This window comes from Anser anser (genome assembly GCF_964211835.1).
Source record: "Anser anser genome assembly, chromosome: 3".
In the NCBI taxonomy this organism is placed as follows: Eukaryota; Metazoa; Chordata; class Aves; order Anseriformes; family Anatidae; genus Anser; species Anser anser.
Window position 1 is genome coordinate 107,023,300 of NC_139722.1, and position 13,254 is coordinate 107,036,553.

The window sequence follows — 13,254 nt, forward strand, 5'->3', positions numbered from 1 at the left end:
GTTTTCAAGAACACCCTATACCCTCTATGGAACAGAATGATGAGTTAATTGTTCTTGCAAATGGCAGCTTTACTCGGCTGTGAGTTTATGAGGCAGTAAATTTGTCTCATAACTTGCAGCATTTACCCAGCATATCTCTATGATGCTGTGAGCTATTTATTACCAAGTGTGTTTGGAGGGAAGGGAAATGATCATATTAGTACTCAGAGGAGACATACTATGGTGAAAAACATATTTTGCAAATAGCATCCTTCTGGTCTCTCATTCTCTTCCCAGTTCTTTTCAAATACAGGTTTACTGAGATCAATGAGTTTACGGTGGTGTATGTCAGTTGGAGATGGCTAAATAACATGTATAACCCAAGAATATTCAACTTAATCTGTAGACTAGATACTCGTACTTGTATATGCTGATGATACTCATAGAAGAAGCATAAATCAGCCTGAATGACTACAGTGAAATGTAATGAAGAGCCATCTAGCCAAATTGTAGATGTATGGGTAAGGTAGCAATATATATAACTATACTTCCCACGAGTTTCTCTGAGTTTCCAGCAATTTGGAACTTGCTGAATGCAACAACACTGGAGATCAAATATTTTCTGAATCGGAAGTAGTGCCTTTTGTTTTATTTATTGTACATTTAAATGCCATCTGTCACACTTGTATCACTGAAACTGCCTATCCATTGTACTGGTTGTTTTTGTAATGCTTGCATATATGTAAAACCATAAATAATTATCAGAGCCAGTAATTTAATGGACTCATACCTAAGTTCTGTGACAATAAAGATCTGTTCTCAGTACAATTCATTGTATGCAATGTATTGTAAGTGTAGTCATTTTCAGTGGTCCTAATGTATGCTAATGCTAAACAAAGTATGTAAATCCAACTTATGAAGTCTGTTTTCCCCTTGATATATACAAATAACTTCTCTTAACACTTGTGTGAGCTAAGCCTTATTTATTGTTAACAGGAAAATTAATAGCTCAGTGGCAAGAAAGACCTGACTAGTAATGCTGTTTTGCATGAGAATGAACAAAGTAGATCAGTTAAAACAATTTTCCTGCCTCTCCCTTCTTATCTTTTTTAAAAAGTTATACTTTAATTTTCTAGTAATATGTGCCCATACAGCCCAGTTCCTATTCACTGATATATTCTGTAAATTTATTCTTGGGGCTACTATCAGAAGAGAAGATTAATGTTGCTCTGCATGGAAGTAAGAGAGAATCACAGAATGTTTAAGGTTAGAAAGGGCCTCTGGAGGTGATCTGGTCCAACCCTCTGCTCAAGTGTGGACACGTAGCTGGTTGCTCAGGACCATACCCAGATGGCTTCTGAAGATCTCCAAGGAAGGGAACTACACTGTATCTCTTGGCAACTTATTCCAGTGCTCTTTAACCTGTACAGTAAAAAAGTGCTTCCTGGTATTTAGACGGAACTTTATGTGTTCCAGTTTGTGCCCATTGGCTCTTGTCCTGGCACTGGGTGAAAAGAGCCTGGCTCTGACTTCTTTGTACCCTCCTTTTGGGTATTTACACACATTAGCAAGATCCCAACCCCGCTCCCCCCCCCCCCCCCCCCCCCCCCCCCCCCCGAGCCTCCTCCAGGCAGAACTGTGCCAGATCTCTCAGCCCCTCCTCACTGGAGAGGTGCTCCAGTCCCTTTAATAGGCTTGCCAGGGAAGTGGTTCAGGCACCATCCCTGGAGGTCTTTAAAAGACATTTAGATTTAGAGCTTAGTGATATGGTTTAGGGGAGGACTTGTTAGTGTTAGGTCAGAGTTTGGACTAGGTGATCTTGGAGGTCTCTTCCAACCTAGATGATTCTGTGATTAATCATCTTGGACTCTTTCTAGTATGTCTAGGTCTCTCTGTACTGGAGACCCCAAAACTGGACACAGTACTCTACAGGCAGCCTCACCAGGACCACCTCTCTTGATCTGCTGGTGATACTTTGCCTGATGTGGCCAAGTATACCGTTAGCGTTCTTACTGGCAAGGGCACATTGCTGACTCATGCTCAACATGGTGTCCACCAGTTCTCTCAGGTCCTTTTCTGCACAGCTGCTTTCCAGCTGGGGGGCTCCCAACATGTATTGCTGCCTGGGGTTTTTCCTCCCCAGTTGCAGGTCTCTACACTTCTCCTTGTTGATCTTCATGAGATTCTTGTCAGCCCACCTCTCCAGCCTGTCAAGGTCCCTCTAGATGGCTTCAGGGCCCTCTGGTGAGTCACACACTCCTGCCAGATTTGTGTCATCTGGAAATTTACTGAGGGTGCATTCTACCCCATCATCTAGATCATTAATGAAGATACTAAACAAGACTGTACCCAGTTTTGACCCCTGAGGTACTCTGCTTGTTACTGGCCTCCAACTAGATTTTGCACCACTGACCACCACGGACCTCTGGGACTGTCCGTTCAACCAGTTTTTGATCCACCTCACTGTCTGTTCATCCAGCCCATTCTTGAATAGCTTCATAAAGGATCTCATGGGGAAAATGTTGTCAAAGGCTTGTTAAAGGTCTTATGGAGAGCAAGGCCAGTTTTACTCTCGGGAGTATGGATTCATCTTGTGCCAGAAGAAGAGGTCTTGCCCTCTCAGTATTCTCAATTGTAACACAGACTACTTAAACTGGAAATGTGCAGAGGGGCAGTGAGACTGTTTCTGCAGGATTCTGTTCTCAGGCTGGGCTATAGCCCATGCTGCTGTGACACTGACTTTTAAGTTTCTACAATTTTCATATCTCCCTCACTCGTATTTGTTGCCATTTCAGTCCCTGAAACTGTCTGGACTTAGTAAATGCAGAAAACAGTTTTACATCAAATATATGCTCCCTTTTCTGGAGCTCCTGTCTTCTAAGTTGTGTCTCTGGGAACTTAAACGATGACACACAGACAGGTGTCCTTAAAAATGATGAAGTATGACACTCAAGCAGGCTGCAACTGTCACTGGGTCAGTAAGGATTTTCATTGCTCTAAGATCTTCTGTGAGTAGATCATTTTTGTATTTATTTTTATTTGTTAATCTGGCACCCAGTTTTAATGCAGGTGACGTTCTTTTCACAATAATACTTAACTGAAACCATAACTAGCTGAAAACACAATGTATTTCTTAAAAATATGTTTTGCCTCTGAATACTTGCTTTATTACTTTTCATAGATCTTGCATTTACTTCCTATTTATAAAAACAAACAAACAAACAAACAAAAAACCAATGAGCCAAAGAGAACAAAGAGAAGAGCCTGAACAAGCACATTTGTTCATGGGCCCTCTACAAGCAGAATCAAGGAGCAGCAGGAACAAGGTTTCCTCCATCTGGAAGCTAGTTGATGGCCCTGACCAGCCTCCCATGGGTCCTCCCCCCAACACCTCCCCATGACTCAAGAGCCCGATTGCAGCTCAGTCCAGGACTGTAAGTTCCTTGACCATTTATGCTGTAGTTGTGCTGGTATCCAGTCCTGCATAGACCTTAGGTTTATGTTGCAGCCTGGTTTCTAGCCAACCCTCTGTCCTAGTCTACTGCTGCTATGGGCTGGACAGCCTGGCTTGACTTTGGCCATGGTTTACCACTTGTGGTTCTGGCTATGGACCCTGCAGCCAGCACCCAGTTCTGCCAGCTCCACTCAGCTACTGTGGGTCTGCACCCAATCAGCAAGGTGGCCTGAAGTGGGCACTGCGGTTTCTTAGGAGTGTCCTATGTGTTGGCTAAATACCAAATTAAATCACAGAATCACAGAATGGCTGAGGTTGGAAGGGACCTCTGAAGATCATCTAGTCCAACCCCCCTGCCAAGCAGGATCACCTAGAGCACATTGCACAGGATGGCATCCAGGTGGGGTTTGAATATCTTCAGAGAAGGAGACTCCACAATCCCTCTGGGCAACCTGTTACAGTGCTCTATCACTCTCACAGTAAAGAAGTGCCCCCTCATCCTTTTCCATTCTGTCTAATAAAGAGTTATTCCTTATTTTAGGGAATAAGTATGGACAAATTTGGACTGAATGACTCTGAATGGCTCCTTTTACAGTATCGACTCGAAATGTAGTCATAAACATGTTCCAGTGATTATTATTATTTTGTATATTTTTCCCAGTTATTAACCGCAGTGTAACAGGAAAATCTTCATTCTGTATTTCTTGACCTTTCTAGATGACAGAAAAATAAATCTTCTCTAGAGGCCCTACTCACTTGCTGAGAGCTTTTGCCAACAGTTACCAAGCTTAGTGCCTAAGTCTACAAACTTGTACATATATGCATGTTTTGAATATTGGTGTTTGCATCCCAATTAGGAAGTAGGTCCTGTTCAAGAATAAGCAAGCAGTTGTGTAAGTAATACATCTAACTTTATTACTGCCAGTGATGTCACTTACTGAAGCATTGCCCTTTGCTAAGTTCTTATTTGCATTTGAGTTGCAAAAAAGAAAAGTAGCTGCCCATTATAAATATACAAAAACTTTTAGATGAAGAAGCCTCTATACTTGCGTCTGTTTTAGAAATAGCTATTTTTTTTTCTAGTTTAAAACAGATTTTTCAATTAACAAATTCACAGCTTCCTTTCAAACTTTACTTTTATTAATGTTATCATCCTTGTTGACTAAAAGTCAGAAGATGGTTAAATCAAATGAATCAAAAAATTATATCTAAGTGATATAAATACTAGTGCAGAACACTCCTTTTTGACAAGCAGGAAAAGGATCTAAGGTATAAGAATTTTACAAAGTGAATTACAAACTGTTTCATAATGAAGTCTGGCCAGTCAGCCAATTATCCATTAATCCATCTGTGCATTCAGGAATAAAAATAAAATTAAGTTTGGGTACCACACAGAAAATCAGAAAGGCTAAAGCCCAGCATGAGCTCAACCTGGCAATATGGTAAAGGATAACAAAAAATGTTTTTACAAGTATATTAATGGCAAGAGGAGGGTCAAGGAGAATCTCTATCCTTTACTGGATGCAGGGGGGAACATAACTACTGAGGATAAGGAAAAGGCTGAGGTTCTTAATGCCTTCTTTACATCAGTCTTTACTTATCAGACCACTTATACTCAGGGTACTCAGCCTCCCGATCTGGAAATCTGGGATGGGGATCAGAAGAAACCCCCCAAAGTTCAGGTGGAAATAGTCAGAGTCCTACTACTCCACCTGGACTATCACAAGTCCATGGGGCCAGATGGGATCCACCCAAGGGTGCTGAGGGAGATGGCAGATGTGATTGCTGAGCTGCTTTCTAACATCTATCAGCAGTCATGATCATCCAGAAAGGTCCTGGATGACTGGAGACCTACTAATGTGGTGCCTATCTATAAGAAGGGTCGTAAGGAGGACCCGGGAAACTACTGGCCTGTCAGCCTGACCTTGGTGCCAAGAAAGGTGATGGAACAGGTCATCTTGAGTGTAATCACACAGCATGTGGGACAACCAGGGCATCAGACACATTCAGCATGGGTTCATGAAAGGCAAGTTGTGCCTGACCAACCTCATCTCATTCTATGACTGGGTGACCTGCCTGGTGGACGAGGGAAAGCCTGTTGACGTAGTCTACTTAGACTTCAGCAAAGCCTTTGACATGGTCACCCACAGTATTCTCCTGGAGAAGCTGTCAGCCCATGGCTTGGACAGGTACACTATTTGCTGGGTTAAAAACTGGATGGGTGGCCATTTTACAGATGACACCAAGTTGTGGGGAAGTGTCGATCTGCTGGAGGGTAGGAAGGCCCTGTAGAGGGATGGGTCGATGGGCAGAGGCCAATGGGATGAGTTTCAACATGGCTAAGTGCTGGGTCCTGCACTTTGGTCACAACAACCTCATACAGCACTACAGGCTTGGGGCAGAGTGGCTCAAAAGCTGTGTAGAGGAAAAGGATCTGGGGGTGTTGGCTGACTCTCACCTGAACATAAGCCAGCAGTGTGCCCAGGTGGCCAAGAAGGCCTACGGCATCCTGGCTTGTATCAGAAATAGTGCAGCCAGCAGGAGCAGGGAGGTGATTGTCCCCCTGTATTCTGCTCTGGTGAGGCCGCACCTCGAGCACTGTGTTCAGCTTTGGGCCCCTCACTACAAGAAGAACATCGAGGCCCTGGAGTGTGGCCAGAGAAGGGCTACGAAGCTGGTGAGGGGCCTGGAACACAAGTCCTGTGCGGAGCAGTTGAGGGAACTGGGGGTGTTAGTCAGAAGGGGGTATTAGTCAGAAGAAGAGGAGGCTCAGGGGAGACCTCATTGCTCTTTGCAGCTGCCTGAAAGGAAGTTGTGGGGAGCTGGGGGTTGGCCTATCATATAACTAGCAATAGAACAGAGGGAATGGCATCAAGTTGCACCACGGGAGGTTCAGGTTGGAAATTAGGGGACATTTCTTCTCAGAAGGAGTAGTCAGGCATTGGAACAGGTTGCCCGGGGAGGTGGTGGAGTCACTGTCCCTGGGGGTGTTTAAGGAAAGGTAGGACATGGTGCTTAGGGGCATGGTTTAGTGGGTGATATCAGTGGTAGTGAGATGGTTGGACCAGATGATCTTGGAGGTCTTTTCCAACCTTAACAATTCAATGATTCTCTGAACTGGAAACATATCAGTATTTTCTAGGCTTTGCTTATGCGCTATGACAGAATAATGGTCGCTATGACAGAATAATGGTCTGAACTTGCAAATGAAAAGTCCAAGCAGTTTCCAGCTACACCATGGAACCCCTTATAGTCCCCCATAGAATCACAAATATTCTCTAATATAATGCAAATTTAAAAATGCATTCTGCATCTTTGGCAGAAGAGATGATATTCTACTTTCCTTTGAAATATTAAAGTAGTCCTTTTGTTCCAAGGATCTTAAAATATTTTTTTCAAATACTAACGAGACTTTGAGGCACTCTTCTGGTTCAGGTATAAAAAAGATTGCAAATGAAATTGATGACAGTGAGATCCTGACTCTCAAGTGCCTCTTAAATCATTGAGATGATGATGACCTGTCTTGTTTTCAAGTTCCTGAGAGAGAAAGAGAGAGAGAGAGGTGGATGTATCCCAATATTTCTGTTACTTTTCAGTTTACTTGGTCCAAGTCTTTCTTCTGCTACTGAGACTCAATAGAGCATTTACAGGAAAATCCATGTCTGAAGATTATAAGGCTATGTTGCTGAATTCTCAGTCAACAGTCCTTTCCAGAAATACCGATTCCCTTCTTCTTATATACTGAAAAAGCAGCAATTATAACAGGGGATCATGTTTTTAAAAAGTGCCACTGGTTAAGATTTCCCAGCACTAATATGAGTAGGCAAAAATCCTTAAATAAACATATACTGTATTTAGATATCATAAGCCTCCAGTCTCTCTTCTTAGAAAGACATGAGTTCTTTCTGGAAATGTATGAAATGTATTCTATTCGGAGATAATCTACTTTTTGTTGCACAGATTTAGACTATTTCACTTCCTCTGCTGTTTTTTAAGTAACGTGTTCTGGTACAAAATATTTGCAAAATCTAGGTGAGTTATCTTACAGATTTGTGTGTGGAGGGGTGGGAGTTCTTTGGAAGACAGGATATAAAAACAACCAGTTAAATTAGTGACATATATAAATATCTGTACACAATATTCTTCTCTCTCCTTTATACCCACAGAAACAGCTAGATGCCTAGTGCCCACAGCCACCTCCAGAAATGTTTTGGTTCACATTCTGGTATCCTTGTGTCAGATGATGAAAACTTTAACTTCCTAGCACTTAGGTTGTGAAGCTGATTTTTACAACACAAACCTAAGGTCATAATACTTCAGGCATTTTTGGACACTGGAAAGGTTTTGGATTCTTCAGCCAAATATAGTTTTTATACTTCAGTCAACTGTCTTGGTGATCATGGACATCCTTTCTGCCTGTTTCAATGGCATGCAGTTGGCATTATATTTCTCTAATTCTGTTAGCATTAAAGAAACACGGAGATTCAGGGTAACCTTGCCCCTGGGAGGATAAATATGAGCACAACTTTGTTACAACTGGCCAATGCAGAAAAGTAAGACAAGGATTAGAAGTACACGACTTTGCATGTAGTGATTGTTTCTTTGAAATTTTCTTGGAGTGACATTGACATAGGATATTCCCTTGCCTTGGGGTAAAATTTATTCCTAATGAAAAACAACAACAACAAAACACACACACACACACACAAAAAACAACCAACCAACCAAAAAAAAAAAAACAACCACAAAACCCAACTCTGTTCTTTTATAAGGATATATACATATGTACCCAGCATATGAGTACTGAACGTACATGACAGCGGATATGCTTATGAGTGTATTTATACATGCATCTGACTAACTGTATCTTCCTGGGGCAAGGTAAAAAGGGAGTAGAGGTTCCTTTTAAGTTTTAAATCACAATCTTGTCAGCTTGTTGATCAGTCTCATAGAAGTTTGCCTTATATCGGTGAGACTATGACTAGTGCAATAACGCTTTGTTTGGCCCTCTGAACATAAAGCAGTTTGCATACAGCCAAAAGACAACTGCTGCCCTTTGTCTGCACTTCAGGTGATGTTGGTAATGTGTTTTGCATTCACCCTTGAGTTGCCCATCCTAAAGGAAACAAACTACATTTTTGTTGTTACTTCTTTCAGGTGATTCCCCAGCTGTTAGTGGTTTGGTATACTGAAACTTCAGCATCCAATGCAGATGGCAAATAATGGGGGTATTTTATCTCTGAATTTTTGGAGTGCAGAAAAACATAGATGGTGCTTTTTTTTTTTTTTTTTTTTTTTTGGAGTGTGCTGATTCATATGGGACCACGTGTGTAACAGCCCTGCTGTTATGTAATGGTCTGCCCACACCATATCACATACCTTCCCATCTTGCCTGCCTTTCTCATCAGCCTTGCAATTAAGTCTGGGCTGATCCTTTCTGGCAGCTCACCATCTGCAAAACAGGAAACACTGGCTTTGCTGTGATTTCACACTTCTCTTGATTAACCTCATTTACGTCTGAGAGCCTTTAGGAGAGCCATATAACACATGGTGGCTGCAGCCACATTTTCTTTGGGGACAAACAGGCAGAAAGGCAACAGTGATGGAGTACAATCTGGAGTACGCAATAGTGCTGTCTGAACCTGTTAGCTTCTCTTATACTTCAAAGACTGTGTGTTATGAAATGAATGGTCTAATTTCAAGGCATACAACTCTACCTTCCTAGAGGGAATTGTGCATATTGCTTTATGACCTTGCAGCCTACTTCCTAGTGGATAAGCACAACTGGAAGGATGAGGCTGGCCCAAGCTCTGCAAGCAGCAGCTTCTATTTTAAATGGCAATCACTAGAAAATCAAATTTCCTCTAATTGCCAGTGTTTCTGTAGATCGCTTTCTACTAGCCAAGCTGCAAGTCCACAGCAAGGAGTGTATTAAGTATTACTGTCAATTATCTGGCACTGTTACTTCCTAAGGCAGGCAGTACTGAGAACCAACTTCCCAATAAGTTTTGTTTGTTTGTTTGTTTTCTTCAGATGTTTCTACAGTCAAACCACATTTTTCTTCTTCTTTTAAGGTTGGTAAGGAGCTATTCTGACCATTCAGTTTGCCCCATACCTTAGTAAGAACCTCACTAGGTAACTGTCAAATCCCCTTTCTATCTCATGCTGACTCTCTAAGTCATAGCTCTGCCTGTAAGGAGATTTGTGTCTTTTCAATGAAAGATCCTGTGAAAAGAAATAACTACTGCTTCATTGCTGAATTTGTTCCATTTATTTTCAATATAAAAAAATACACATCATTTCTTGTTTAAGATTGTGTAACTTCCTAATATATAAATACTAGTCTTTTCCTAATATGTAGAATGAAGCACATAGCTTTTATTTATACAAACTTTTGATTCACTTTGCTGGTCTGACAGTAAACTTCCCTCAGATGGATATGATTATGACAACTGCTTCTCTTCCCAGCTTATTTTAACTTTTCTTAATTTTCTCTTTCTACTGCGAATCTCCTTGCTCGGTTGCCCTAGCTCATCATCATGGCCTTTTCCTATAGGAATAGGAGAGTTTCTCTTTAGCATCACAACTCTTATATAGTGTGTTTTGCAAATGTAACACACTACAATAACTCATTAGACCATTTTGGTCTTCTAGACAGATACTGGCTACCTTAAACCTCTTTCATAGTCTTTGCTTGTAATTCTGCCTCAACCCATCAAACTGTATCACCAATCTAATGAAGACTGGGGTGCAGAAACAGCATTTTCCATATCAAGAATGTGCTTTTATTTTGACCTCATGAACTCCCTGAAGTTGTGGGTGAGAAACTTACAGAGGTTTAAACTCTGATTCCCTTTGATAGTGTATTTTCAGGATATTTTTTAAGTCTCAGGTTATTTCCAATGTCTCCAAGACATTATTCTCATCCAACAGCTTGTCATCTTCCTGCCTTAGCTTTTGATACTACCTGTAACTGTGTTTTTCCCTGTCCATGCAATTCCTTTTATGACACTAATGCTTATCTGATATTGAGTGCTTCTAACGTTACTGGCTCTGCTCTAAAGGTTGCTGGGGTTTAAACTTTAAAAAAGTGTACGGTGGGTTTGAAATATTTTTGTAGGGACCAAAGTAAAAAAATATACTGGAACTCCATAGAAAATGGCCAGAGGAAAAAAAAAAAAAAAAATATTGTGATTTGGGGACTAGATCTGAGATTAGAGACTGGTAGTTTTCATAGTGACATGATTTTTTAAAAAAAGCATAATAATATGAAACAGTGTTTTAATTACATCAAACTGAAACATAATTTGATGTGAGTATATGAATATGGTAAATAGATGTGATCAGGACCCTGTAGTGTTTCATTATTGAGTTATGCCATGTAAAACACGCATAAGAACTCATAGTGAACAAGTATTCCCGTAATAATTTTCTTTTAAGTTATACTCAAGAAAATGTTGTCTTCTGGAACCCCAGGAAATTCTCTATAGCTATCTATATGTAGATCCGCATATTGGTGGAGAGTAAGATGTTCAAAATCAGAAGACAAATATCTACTTGTAATGTAGTCACTTAGAGATACACTGAAATTTGCTATATGCCTCATTGGAGCTATCCATGTTAAAAAGACAAAATTCTGTCTTTACTGACAATTATATTTATGGATACAATTAAATTTATGCATACATGAGACTGTGATTATAATTTGTGAGAGTCCCTTTTTATGTTAAAGCTATCTTTACTGAATTATATTATAGTCTGCATAAGAAAGGCTGTTACTTTTAATTTCAGCAGTTCATAATCATTTTAGGACAACAAAAACTTCCCTTAGTACAGGAGTAACTTTTATGAAGATCATAATATGTATAAAAACATAAAAGGACACCAAGTGTATCATGTTATCATACCTGTGAATAGCCTGTTGCATCAACCACTTCTGAAACATGCTTTGCATTGTTGACTCCATTATTTCTCGACAATGTGAGATTGCATCAGAAACCTTACTAATAACAAAAAGTGGGGCTCTGCTTTGAGTCATTAGTCTGTTCTCCAAACATGAGAGAATTTATGGTAGAATAAACAGCCAATACAAACAGAAGAAAAAATATTTTAACACACAGTCCACAACAAAATGTTGATGTTAGTAGGGTGGAAAAGAAAGGACGATTCCACAACGGGGCAATGCCTAGTCATCTGAGTCTTCATCATGTGAGAGTTTGCATTGCCTAATATGATTATCTGTGTAAAGGAAAGTTCCAGGGGCAGGTCTGTATTTTTCTGTTGCTCCAGAAGACAAACATAATTTCTAAATCTTCTCCATGCTTAAAAGATGCTGTGCACAAAGTGTTTCAGAGTGTTTCAGTGCATTTAAAGCCTACTAGGTAGACTCGGTATACACTGTAACTGAACTACCGAAGACTTAAAATCTGGGGAAGTTTCTGCCTTCATGGAAGGATGGGAAAAAGAACAAGATGTTCCTAGGTTAGTTTCTCCTTAACTCTTCTCTTGGATCTAGCTCTTAAACAGGCTAGATGGTGACCTGATGGTCACCAAAATTATTAGAGAATCATATAATCATCTAGGTTGGAAGAGACCTCCAAGATCACCTAGTCCAAACTCTGACCTAACACTAACAAGTCCTCCACTAAACCATATCACTAAGCTCTAAATCTAAATGTCTTTTAAAGACCTCCAGGGATGGTGCCTGAACCACTTCCCTGGCAAGCCTATTCCAATGCCTAACAACCCTTTCATTAAAGAAGTTCTTCCTAATATCCAACCTAAACCTCCCCTGGCGCAACTTTAGCCCATTCCCCCTCGTCCTGTCACCAGGCACGTGGGAGAATAGACCAACCTCCACCTCGCTACAGCCTCCTTTAAGGTACCTGTAGAGTGCGATAAGGTCGCCCCTGAGCCTTCTCTTTTCCAGGCTGAACAATCCCAGCTCCCTCAGCCGCTCCTCGTAAGACTTGTTCTCTATTAGTTGATAAACTAAATTTAAAGGATACCTAGAACTGTTAAAAGTACAAACAAGGCTAAAAGTCCAGGCAAAAGCAGAGGAAAGAGCAAGGGTAAGAGTTCATAATACATAAACAGAAGCAGCAATTAAAGACAAGAGATTAAGCCAGACCCAGGATCACAGAAAGCTAAAATGGGAACAGAAACTTATATAGCAAGAAGGAATCAGACATAGTTGGGTGAAAAACAGAACAGGAGGATATATCATAATGCAGACCCAAGAGGAACAAACAGAAACTGGAAATAGTCACGCAGTATCATAGACTACCATGAGATGAATCTGTGCTTGATAAACAGCCTTCTGGACAGTAGTAAGCATCTCTTCCTACAAATCTTGCCTCCACTAGACCATCAGAATTGTGGAAACACAGCTTAACAAATTAAGGGATACTTTCTCAGTTCAAGCTTGTGATCTGTAAATGCTATCTCTCATTTTACAGCCACATTGTGAAAATAATATAATCAATGTTTAATAATGGAATCATAGAACCATGTAGATTGGAAAAGACCTTCAAGATCACCTAGTCCAACCATCAGTCTGACTCACATCACTAAACCATGTCCCTTAGTGCCATGTCCACAGATGTCTTAAATACCTTCAGGAATGGCAACTCCACCACTTCCCTGGGCAGCCCGTTCTAATGTTTGACCACCCTTTCCATGAAGAAATTCTTCCTAATGTCCCATCTAAACTTCCCCCAGTGCAATTTGAGATAATATTCTCATGTTCTATCACTTGTGACCTTAGAATAGAGACTGACACCCACCTTGTTGTAACCTCCTTTCAGGTAGTTGTAGAAAAG

At 40.7% G+C, this 13,254-nt stretch overlaps 1 protein-coding gene across 1 annotated transcript in view; it reads right to left on the reverse strand.

The window, feature by feature from the left end:
- Positions 1 to 7,261: 7,261 nt before the first annotated feature.
- The window catches only part of LOC310897755 (uncharacterized protein), a 56,854-nt gene continuing 50,861 nt past the window's right edge, over positions 7,262 to 13,254 (reverse strand). The window contains exon 3 of the mRNA XM_083831682.1: positions 7,262 to 8,885. The gene's annotated coding sequence lies outside the window, so the exon portion shown is untranslated. The remainder of the gene's footprint in view (positions 8,886 to 13,254) is intronic.